This window comes from Eptatretus burgeri, chromosome 2 (assembly GCF_056783735.1).
Source record: "Eptatretus burgeri isolate ZD-2024b chromosome 2, Ebu_testis_v1, whole genome shotgun sequence".
Lineage (NCBI taxonomy): Eukaryota > Metazoa > Chordata > Myxini > Myxiniformes > Myxinidae > Eptatretus > Eptatretus burgeri.
In genome coordinates this window covers 80,758,536-80,771,284 of record NC_140962.1, presented here as the reverse complement: position 1 = coordinate 80,771,284, position 12,749 = coordinate 80,758,536, and the positions used below count along the sequence as shown (strand labels likewise).

Below are 12,749 nucleotides of genomic sequence, written 5' to 3'. Positions count from 1 at the left end.
ACACATACAACCTTGACCCCGACACATATCCACACATACAACCTTGACCCCGACACATAACCACACATACAACCCCGACCCCGACACATATCCACACATACAACCTTGACCCCGACACATAACCACACATACAACCCTGACCCCGACACATAACCACACATACAACCTTGACCTCGACACATATCCACACATACAACCTTGACCTCGACACATGCAACCCTGACCCTGACACATATCCACACATACAACCTTGACCCCCACACATATCCACACATACAACCTTGACCCCGACACATAACCACACATACAACCTTGACCCCGACATAACCACACATACAACCTTGACCCCGACACAAAACCACACATACAACCCTGACCCCGACACATCCACACATACAACCTTGACCCCGACATAACCACACATACAACCTTGACCCCGACACATATCCACACATACAACCTTGACCCCGACACATATCCACACATACAACCTTGACCTCGACACATATCCACACATACAACCTTGACCTCGACACATAACCACACATACAACCTTGACCTCGACACATAACCACACATACAACCTTGACCCCGACACATATCCACACATACAACCTTGCCCACTACACAACCACACATGCAACCATCACCGCGACACATATCCACACATACAACCTTGACCCCGACACATAACCACACATACAACCTTGACCCCGACACATATCCACACATACAACCTTGACCCCGACACATAACCACACATACAACCCTGACCCCGACACATATCCACACATACAACCTTGACCCCGACACATAACCACACATACAACCTTGACCCCGACACATATCCACACATACAACCTTGACCTCGACACATATCCACACTTATAACCTTGACCTCGACACATGCAACCCTGACCCCGACACATATCCACACATACAACCCTGACCCCGACATATAACCACACATCCAACCCTGACCCCGACACATATCCACACATACAACCCTGACCCCGACATATAACCACACATCCAACCCTGACCCCGATACATATCCACACATACAACCTTGACCTCTTGGTTGAGATCCAGGGCCTTCAATGATGTTGAAAGAGAATCAGCAGGATGTCCAACGTTATGCATGGCTTTGACAGATTCTCAACCAATCGTGAGAGATCAGATCATTTGTGAAAAGGAAAATCTTGAAGTCTTCTTCAATGATAGAATCCCTGATTTAGTTTACAGTTGGAAGCAAGTCCAAATAGAGTAGTTGCTGCCTGGAATGATCTCCCTGTGAAGGTCGTGGCCGGAGAAATAGTGAATAAGTTGAAAAATTCAACGACACATACAGTAGGTTTGTAGAAACATTGGAGATGGAGGGTGAAGGGATATCGGCAGGACTTGTGCGGATGGATGGGTGTTTGTGTATATCTGTGCAGAGCGTGATGGATGTGAGAGGGTCTCTTTAAGGGATGCCGTGTGGTGAGTGTTGTACATTGTTCACCCTCACCCCATCACCCCAAACAAAAGTTTATTTTAATTTTAATACCCTGGTGATATCATTCAGTGTTCCACCACCCACACCCAGGCACGGTCTAATATTCGGTGTCTCTTGGGAACATGGGCAGAGGACATGTCTTGGCCCCATCGGCCCCATTGGCCCCACCAGTAAGACTCGAGTCAGTCGATCGCGCCGTCTGGGCGTCTCCTTTGGCGGGACATTTAACGAGGCGTCATTCCAAAGGGCACAAGCAATGGGTTTTACCTGCCGGTTAATGCTGGGAACCCCGTACCTGGCGCATTGTGTCCACCTGTGGATGGGGTTTCCTATTGTACCCGCCACGTGGTGCAATGCCCACGCGAGCACGTGCACATGGCGGTTGTAAAACTTGCAATTCGAGAAGATGTGGTTCGAATTCACTTTCTCCAACACAGGAGGTTTGTGAGTCCCTTCAGCATTTCGTCTCCAAGGTGACGTACGTCGTATTAAAGAGAAAATGAGTTATTATATTATACATCGATATATTTAATTGTTTGCTGTTTTTCGATGTGTTCATCTCCCTTTGCTTGCTCCTCTCCCATCGAGGTTACCAAAGATTGGCTGATTGGCGGCGACATGCTGTCCTCGTCGCAGGTCGGAACAACGACTCACAGTCACAGGTTGGTGGGGGTCACGGATCGACTGGTCACATGACTGATCAACACTCTCACTTTGTTTTCGGTGCCCCTCAAGGTACGACTCGCCAGTGGAAACGTTGCATGAAATGGGATGGTGAAGGTTTGATGTGGTTGCATGGTAGTGGTGGTGGTGGTGGTGGTGGTGGTGGACACGCCTTAAATTTCTTGCATTGAAAAAGGGGTTTTCGGCAACGAGACGAATGTTGCTCCCCCGAAAGGTCGAAGTGAAACTCGGGCCATTTCGATGTTCGTGCTTTTCTCTGTGGTAATTCCAGGCAGTGTACGTCACTCTATTGTTTTCCAGTCGTCGGCAGATTCCTGATGTCATTGAAATAGAGGTCATGTTTTTGGCTCTGACACGTTTTTTCCAAGAGAAAGACCTTTTGATCACCCCCTCCCCAAAACGCAGCCCTCCTCACATTCAGAGCTCAATGAGCTGTCGTCTTCTTCTTCTTCTTCTTCGTATTCTTCTTCTTCTTCTTCTGGCTATGGCTATGGCTCTTGCTCTTGCTCTTGCTCTTGCTCTTCATCTTCCTCCTCTTCTTCCTCCTCCTCTTCCTCCTCATTATTCTGACCATTTTGTGGGAGTCTATCAGAGAACGTTTGGGCCAAGGCTTTTACGATTCAGCTGGACAAGTCTGTCATTCGACTGAAGGTGACAGCAATTTGTAGTGTGTTCATGGTGCCCGGTGATAGCTCGCCGACTCTTCATGAAGGATACCGTGGGATCCTTAACGTCGACCAACTAATGTCGGCAGATGGGACGCCCGGCTGAACATACCTCTGAGGGACGGCACACACACACACACACACACACACATTGATGAATCGCCCTGCCTGCGACCAACCATGATGTCAGTTTATAGTTGGGTCGAGATTCGAACCCATGCTCAAAAGGGAGGAAGCTACTTTTAAACTACCCTGGCAATCCCACAGTTCACCAATACTCTTACAGTGAGTGCATCAACTCACCACTCACCACATTGCTCAAACTGCAAATGAGTACACACATTGCACTGCGGAGGTTATGTTTTGGCTCCTCTCTGTTTGTCTGTCTGGGAGCAGGATATCTCAAAACGTTGTGGACAGATGCAGACAAAAAATGTATAGGTTAGGTGTGTGACAAGGATACGTCGCTTACATTTTTGTGAAGATCCGGATCCAGATGCAATAATTATTGGTTTTTTAAATGCGATTCTTTACTATTGAGAGATGGGGTCAAAACGATATACAGTATATCATGATATTTCAAAACTGCTGTGGACAGATTATGACAAAACTAGGTGGATGAGTTGGTTAGGTGACAATAACAAGCAGATTAGGTTTTGGTTAAGGTCCGGATTCAGATCGAGCGCATCAGTGGGATACGAAACGTAAACTGTTCAGCCTCGTGGAGGTATGCGCTCTCCCTCATGCCTTTCTGGTTTAATGGAAAGAATTAGTGATAAAATATATTTTCTTTCTTGTTTTTCAGAATATTGAACGATTTTCACTGGAAATTGCCATCAGCCACAGAGCCCTCTGATCCAGACTTTACCATACTCAATATATAATCATGACCGAGGAGACCCCTCTTGTGGTCGACCTTTACAAGTATAATGAGATGCATGTAAAGGGAATTTTACACTCCTGCACCATATTACCACTCTAATACTTTACTATATACAGTAATGAGCAAAAACATCCATTCAAAGTGGCATGAAAAGCAAGCAAAAGTATCCGTCCCAATTGTGACTGGAGAAATTTAAGTTGATCTATCAACTTAAATTATTTCATGGCCTTTAAAAAGGTTAATTGTGTTGCACTCTTAGTTTCACTCACAGCCAAAGCTCTGAGCTACTTATACCTCCCATCGTGAAATGGTGGTGCAACATCGGGCGGCGGAGATTGTATTTCTCTCAAAAGAGTGCAGAATAACCTTCTTGTGAAATAAAATTTGGCATTAACATTACTCATGCCTGTTCCTCCATCATTTCAAAAGTGAATGCTGAGCATTGCCTACCTGACCAGCTTTTCAAACGCAGTGCAGGAAGTGGCCGGCATAAACCGGAGACAGATGAATGCACAAACAGACATCATGGTTGACAATACAGTGTATACGAGAATGGCATTCGGTGGAGCACATACCTTCGCCAGGCTGAACAGTTTACATTTGGTATCCCACTGATGGGCTGGATCTTCATTGAAATCAAACCAATTCTAATTCAAACCAGTTCTTGTCACACGCTTAAACTGTCCACCAAGCTTCGTCCAAATCTATCCAAAACTTTTTGAGATATTCTGCTCACAAACAGATATACAAACAAACAAGAAAGATGTCATACATCGCATGATATTTGTGAAATCCATAAAACAATTTTACCTCAAAAATAATTGCTGGTTGAATTAAATGGCAAAATATGCAACTCCTCTTCAAATCCCTTCTATCAGATGAAAATTGACAATTTTAGAAATCCGTCCAATGTTGACATTTTCGCCAATGTTGACCTCAAAAATAATTGGCGAGTTGAATTCAGTGACCTGAAATATAAATCCTTTTCAAATTTCAAGTCGATCAGATTAAGATTGAGGATTTTAGAAATCTCACCTCAGTTGTTTACCTTTGGCCAATGTTGACCTTTTGGTCCACGTTTGCAAACCTCAAAATCAATTGGTGGTTGAATTCAGTGACCTGAAATAGAAATCTTCATATTTCAAGTCAGTCGGATGAAAATTGAGGATTTTAGAAATCTCACCTAAGTTGTTGACCTTTTGCCTATGGTCTATGTTGACCTTAAAAATAATTGGCTGGTTGAATTGAATGACCTGAAGTATATATAAATCCTATTCAAATTTCAAGTCAATTGGATGAAAATTGAGGATGAAAAAAATTTGAGAATTTTTTTTTTGACCTTTTGCCCTCAAAAGAAATGAGCCTTATTGTTTTGCCAAACTCTACCATGTGGTGAAGTTTCGTGAATATCGGTTTAAAATTGTGACCTGTAGGTGATAAACATTTAAAAAAAATAAAAATACCAGACAAGCACAATAATGCACACAACCAACCAATATACTTGAAAAATCTTCGATTTTCGCAAGTAACACAAACCAGGGGTGAAAACATAACTTCTGTCCACCTTCGGTGGCGAAGGTAATAAGGTGACAAAAAAAAACATTCATCAATGGACAAATTAATGGAGCACGTGAGATTCCTCAATGGACAAATCAATAGAGCATGTGAGATTCCTCAATGGACAAATCAATAGAGCATGTGAGATTCCTCAATGGACAAATCAATAGAGCATGTGATATTCCTCAATGGACAAATCAATAGAGCATGTGAGATTCCTCAATGGACAAATCAATAGAGCATGTGAGATTCATCAATGGACAAATCAATAGAGCATGTGAGATTCATCAATGGACAAATCAATAGAGCATGTGAGATTCATCAATGGACAAATCAATGGAGCATGTGAGATTCCTCAATGGACAAATCAATAGAGCATGTGATATTCCTCAATGACAAATCAATAGAGCATGTGAGATTCATCAATGGACAAATCAATAGAGCATGTGAGATTCCTCAATGGACAAATCAATAGAGCATGTGATATTCCTCAATGACAAATCAATAGAGCATGTGAGATTCCTCAATGGACAAATCAATAGAGCATGTGAGATTCCTCAATGGACAAATCAATAGAGCATGTGATATTCCTCAATGGACAAATCAATAGAGTATGTGAGATTCCTCAATGGACAAATCAATAGAGCATGTGATATTCCTCAATGACAAATCAATAGAGCATGTGAGATTCCACAATGGACAAATCAATAGAGCATGTGAGATTCCTCAATGGACAAATCAATAGAGCATGTGAGATTCATCAATGGACAAATCAATAGAGCATGTGAGATTCATCAATGGACAAATCAATAGAGCATGTGAGATTCATCAATGGACAAATCAATGGAGCATGTGAGATTCCTCAATGGACAAATCATTAGAGCATGTGAGATTCCTCAATGGACAAATCAATAGAGCATGTGAGATTCATCAATGGACAAATCAATGGAGCATGTGAGATTCCTCAATGGACAAATCATTAGTGCATGTGAGATTCCTCAATGGACAAATCATTAGAGCATGTGAGATTCCTCAATTGACAAATCAATAGAGCATGTGAGATTCCTCAATGGACAAATCAATAGAGCATGTGAGATTCCTCAATGGACAAATCAATAGAGCATGTGAGATTCATCAATGGACAAATCAATGGAGCATGTGAGATTCCTCAATGGACAAATCAATAGAGCATGTGATATTCCTCAATGACAAATCAATAGAGCATGTGATATTCAGGTCAGGTCAGGTATGGGAGCATGTGCCAGAACAGCGCGTCGCTGCGTCCACTTTCCGCCGGTACTCCAGGGGCCTCCGTCTGGCCATCCCCCAGGCAGATGCCAGGCCCATCCCCATCTCCTTGAGATGATGGTCAACCTGCTGCAACCATGAGGCACGTGGTCGGCCCACTGGCCTCCTCCACTCATGAGACTCCCTCGCTGAGAGAATCTGGTGAGCAGGATCAGCGTCAGGAAAACGAGCCACATGTCCATACAGCCGCAGCTGACGCTCACGGACTATGCAGGTAACAAATCTCATCCGAGTCTCTCTCAGCAACCGCTCGTTGGACACAAAATCCGACCAGCGATAGCCAAGGATTCTCCGAAGAGACCTGGTACCAAAGGAATTAAGTCTCCGTCTCAGATCCTTGGTCAAAGTCCAAGTCTCGCACCCATAGAGCAAGACTGGAAGTACCAAGGACCTGAAGACTCGGACTTTCGTCCTCCCGCACAGGTACCGGCAGCGCCACACCCCATGATCCAGTGAATCCATGACTCCCCAGGCCCGACCCAGACGTCTATTGACCTCCGGCTCACAACCTGCGGAGACATGAATATCACTGCCAAGGTAAGTGAATCTATCCACGACCTCAACATCCTCACCACAAACAGACACAGACAGGACAGCAGCATCCAAGATGTCACCGAAAGCCTGGATCTTTGTTTTGACCCAAGAAATCCGTAATCCCAACGGCTCCGACTCCTCATTCAGCACCTCGAGGGCCCCCAAGAGGATGTCTAAAGTCTCCGCAAAGATGACTGCATCATCTGCAAAATCAAGGTCCGAGATCTTGACATTGCCAAACGATGCACCGCAACTTGATCTCTCCGACATCCTCCCAAAAATCCAGTCCATACAAGTGCTGAAAAGTGTGGGGGCAAGTACACATCCCTGACGAACTCCAGTAACAACTGGAAATAAGTCAGAGGCGGTACCACCACACTTCACAGCACTCTCAGTACCAGAGTAGAGTTCAGACATCAGATCGATCAGTTTCGGTGGCACCCCACGAAGACCAAGAATCCTCCAGAGGACATCCCGATTCACTGAATCGAACGCTTTACAGAGATCAACATAGGCTGCAAGCAGCCCCTGCCGAAACTCTCGTCTGCGTTCAGTGAGGACACGAAGAGCAAGGATACGGTCAATCGTTGACCTCTTTGGTGTAAAGCCTGACTGCTCTGGACGCTGGTGCTCAAGCAGATGGTGGCGAACCCTATCAAGAATTATCCGAGCAAAGACCTTGCCCGGCACTGAGAGCAGCGTCACCCCTCGGTAGTTGTTGCAGTCTTGGCGATCACCCTTCCCTTTCCAGAGAGGGACAACAAGGCCCCTCTTCCAGTCAGTTGGGATGATGCCTGTGTTCCAGGCAGAGCACAAAACTGCATGCAACGACGCGAGTGCAGCATTTCCACCAGCCTTGAGAAGTTCAGCATGGATGCCACAGATCCCTGGAGCTTTGCCCCGTTTCAACTGGTTCACCGCAGCCCGTGTTTCCACAAGCGATGGTGGACCACAGTTGATTCGAGGGTCAGCAACAGGGATTGTAACACCCTTGACGTCCAACTCGACAGCTGGGGGATCAGCCTGGTACAACCGCTCAAAGTAACCGGCCCAGCGGGCCTTCACTTCAGACTCCTCTGTCAAGAGCCTACCACTCTCTGCTCGAACTGCAGTGCTCCGAGGGATGGGCTTGGATGAACGTAATGCGCGAATTCCCCTGTAAGCGGGACGAGAATCACCTGTCCACAGGTGATGCTCTACCCCCTCACAGATTCCTCGCACATAGGCCTCCTTGTCCACCCTCAGTGCACGTACAGTTTTACGCCTCAGCTCCCTGAACAGCTCAGCTCTGCCATTCAGCCTGGCCCTGCGACTCTGGTCAATGGTATCCAGTGTCCCTTGAGAGACAAAATTCTTCTTTGCCCTGCGGTGAACTCCAAGGCATCCACCGGCAACATCAAGGACGGTGGTCTTGAAGGTGCTCCACAACTCTTCAGGACCCCCCAAAGCACCCAGACCCCCCAAGTGTCCACTCAGCCTGTTCGCAAACTCCTCAGCTACTCTCTCATCCCTGAGCTTGGCAACATCCAGCCTAGGCTGGGATGGTACCATTCTCCAGGATTTAAGGTGCAGCTTTAGAGTTGCTACAACAAGCCTGTGGTCAGTATTGAGGAACTGAGCACTCCGGTAGACCCTGCAGTTCTGGATCATCCTCCAACGACCGTCAATGAGGACATGGTCAATCTCCTTTGCCACACCGCCAGCGTTGGAATACCAAGTCCAGCGATGAGCTTGCGGGCGCTGAAACCATGAACCAGCCACCCTAAGTCCATGACTTCTTGCAAAGTCAAGGAACTTAGTGCTATTCTGGTTCATAGTTCCTGACCCATGGGGACCAACACACACCTCATAACCATCCCTATCAGTTCCAGTCGATGCATTGAAATCCCCCAAGACTAGAAGTGTATCTCGTCTGGGGCACTGATCAACCACAGACTCGAGTGTGGCGTAGAATGCATCCTTCACGGTAAGATCACTCGCCTCAGTCGGAGCATAAATAGAGACCAGGGAAATGACACCTAAGGAGTGACGAATCCTTAATCTCATAATACGCTCGTTGACCGGTGTTACCTCAATTATCATTGGGGTCAGCTTATTGGCCACAGCTACAGCAACTCCTTGGGTATGGTAACCATCAGAGCGACCAGACCAATAGTAGGTGTAACCACCCACCATTATCTCGCCGCAATCCGGTCTCCGAACCTCAGAGAGAGCTGCAATCCCGATGTCCAAACGCTTGAGCTCAGATGATAACAGAGACAGGTGATCATCCTCTTAGGGATAGGACATTCCAGGCACCCACCCGAAGGGACCGCCTCAGGTTAACCCAAGGAGACCGCCGTCTGGTGGACGACACCAGCACCACTCCGACACACTCTCCCGCAATCTGACCCAGGGATGTTACCCCGTGGTTTCCCTCCTATCAAAGATTGGGGGTCCCGAAGGCTTTGCCCCAATCCCATCATCCGGTGAGCTGCCCTGCGAAGGGAAGCTGCACAGGAGGTACTCCCACGGAGTGGGTTTTCAGATTTTTTTGCGTTTTTGCGTTTTGCGGAATGAAGCGTTTTACGGTGGCTGGAGTGCAAATCCTGCCACCAACCTCCTAATAAGAAGTAACCCAACTGCAGGAGGACGTCCGCAGACACAGTTGGGCACTAGATATGGATGGCCGTTGGCTCACAAGGAGCTCCTCCGCCCTTTGACAGGTTTTGTTTTTAATCCTGCTGGGTGTCCATATCCAAACACCCTCCTCACCAGAAAACCTGGTGGGGGAGACGGTTTAGTCGCCGACAACCCGACCATGGAACAGGTTAGTACAGGTTTACATGGTACCTGTAGCAGGTCACAGATCGAACCTGACCTGACATCAGGTCAGGTTGGCCCTGCGTCATGTTTTGCGACGCCCTGCGTCGTCCCATATTCCTCAATGACAAATCAATAGAGCATGTGAGATTCCTCAATGGACAAATCAATAGAGCATGTGAGATTCCTCAATGGACAAATCAATAGAGCATGTGAGATTCCTCAATGACAAATCAATAGAGCATGTGAGATTCCACAATGGACAAATCAATAGAGCATGTGAGATTCCACAATGGACAAATCAATAGAGCATGTGAGATTCCTCAATGGACAAATCAATAGAGCATGTGAGATTCCTCAATGGACAAATCAATAGAGCATGTGAGATTCATCAATGGACAAATCAATAGAGCAGGTGAGATTCCTCAATGGACAAATCAATAGAGCAGGTGAGATTGCTTGATGGACAAAGTGCTCAAATAGGAATTCCAAACAGGCTGAATCGAGTGTTGAGTTTGTATCATTTCCCATTCCGTTTTTCCCTCGGTCCACAAAGAGTGCCTTCCCTTTCATTTGTGCACACTCAGCCTGTCTGTCTATTCGAGGCAGTGCACGTCCACACGTGAGAACCTGAGGCCAAGTCGACCCCGTCGAGTTACGCGACTGTAATGTTATACTGCACTCGAGTGAGCTCATTGTCTCTCAATCTCAGGTTTGTGGGAAAGACATTTCATAACAGTGAGACGAAGGCCTACCCTTTCCAGGTATCAAGATCATGCAATGAAACAAGGGGCTCCCAGTCCCCAGAGATACCACGGCTGGTTCGGTAGGCAAAACCATTTATCCCCGTACTTGCACATTCTTCCTCCTGACGTCCCCTCTGGTGTTTCCCTCTACCCTGCTGTTGTATTTTCTCCACTCTCCACTGCACTATATGTTCTGTCCTGTGTTCAAACTCTTCCATGAGCATCAACCTTATATATATATATATATATATATATATATATATATATATATATATATATATATATATATATATATATATATATATATATATATATATATATATTAAAAAAAGAGGAATAACTGAACCGTAGAACTGTAGAAATGAGAAAGCTGGATATGAGAGTGTGGGAGCAAAGCCGGCAGAAGGGGAGGGCAAACAGGATAGTTGCCCGGGACCCCCGACCACGAGGAGGCCCCCTTACATTTACGTTTCAAAATTTGTGATTGTGAACCTCCTTTTCTGGCGGTTAGCTCGCCTGGGTTTATGCTCATAAAAGCCCGGTCACACCGACATGACACTGTAAGCAATAACAATAATGACAAAAGATAACGATCTGCTTCTAAAGGTGAGACACCATGATTTTATTCTCAAAAAAGCAATATTATGACGTCATGTCATCGGATGACGTTGCTGGTGACATTTTTATGACATAGTAATAATGTGTAGTCTATTGTGCTTATTTTTGAAAGGGGGTGAGGCCTGTGTTCAGCTTTGCTCCGGGTCCTCGATTGGCTAACACCAGACCTGTGTGGGAGGATGGGAGGGGGTCTTTCTCCGGTGGACGTGTTGGTGGACGTTGCGTGGACTGGTGGCAGTCGAGAAGGGTATACAATGGAGGGGGTCAAAAATTCTACCAAATATCGGGATTAAATTAATAGACGGTGCTGTTTCCCGACGGATAAAGCACACGAACACAGGGGACCAGAGTTAACACGACTCGTGTATTGTTGCCACCATGGCGTAAACTCTGAAGGCGAGCCAGGTCACGTGACCATGATCCGCCGGTGCATCACGTGACTCGGCGAACACAACAGATGGGCCCCCTTGGTTTTCTGTACATGACGTGACGTGACGTGGCACATAGATTGTGTGAGTCGCTCCTGTGTGAAGTGACGACTCGCTTTCTTGCACGTACACTCAGAATAGGTTGTGCTGGGGATTGTCAATCACCGAGTTAATCCTTGTCACTTCGTGTTTTCTTCCCTTTGTATAATATGCTCAATCGTCATTTCCCTGTTCTGTGGAAACAGTTACTTGACATGAATGTGAAAACACAGTGGGTTTACTTTGTCTTTGTGAACCTTGTGAACTTCAACAACATCAACAGCAGCCAAGACAGGTGCTCTCACCAACTTCACCTTTAACTGCTCTTTGTTGTTCGGGTTACGCAGAGGGGGTTGGTTACTGGGCCTGGTGTTGGCTTAACTATTCAGGTGACTGGCTTCAGATCTCAGGCTCCTGAGGTCAAGCCCTTTGGTCGTCCGTTGAAATAACACCGAGTGGGTTGATTCAGTTGGATTTTAACCTGTATTTCCAGCATAATGTGCCATCAGCTTAGATGGGAATACTAACCAAGCGAACTTGATTATTGATGAAACAAGCCACTGTGAACGTAATAGGAGTTATCTTATACTTGACTGTCTCGCCTGGGTTTGAATCCCTCCCCAGCGATAGACTGTCATCCTGGTGACTCACAGGCAGAGCGAGATGAATTGGTCTACGTTAAATATCCCATGGTGTCCTATGTGAAGAGTAGGCGAGCTATCGCAAGCACCCTGAATGAATTACAAATACCTGCTCTATCCTGCATGGGGAACTGCATCAGTGGCACTGATGTGCCCCTGCAATAGCACTGATTGGCGACCACGGGGAAGAAGAAAAAGGTCTCCGGTTCCGAGTTGCTGCACTTGTGTTGCTGGTTCGTGAGTTCCTCCCTCCAGCTCAACAACACGAAGTTTCCCGGACCATATACGTTGCGTTTTACCGTTTTATTTTCATTCCTGTGTTGCTGGTCATGTTTTCGTTCAATTT

The 12,749-nt window shown here is 46.2% G+C and overlaps 1 long non-coding RNA gene across 2 annotated transcripts; it reads left to right on the top strand.

The window, feature by feature from the left end:
- The first annotated feature begins 825 nt into the window (after nucleotides 1–825).
- On the top strand, nucleotides 826–4,138 carry LOC147032410 (uncharacterized). 2 transcript variants are annotated; one of them, XR_015055154.1, is made up of 3 exons: nucleotides 826–1,971; nucleotides 2,087–2,160; nucleotides 3,653–4,138. It is a non-coding gene; the product is annotated as an uncharacterized LOC147032410 (long non-coding RNA). The 2 variants fall into 2 exon arrangements; XR_015055153.1 differs by having other exon boundaries at nucleotides 830–1,938.
- Nucleotides 4,139–12,749: the final 8,611 nt, after the last annotated feature.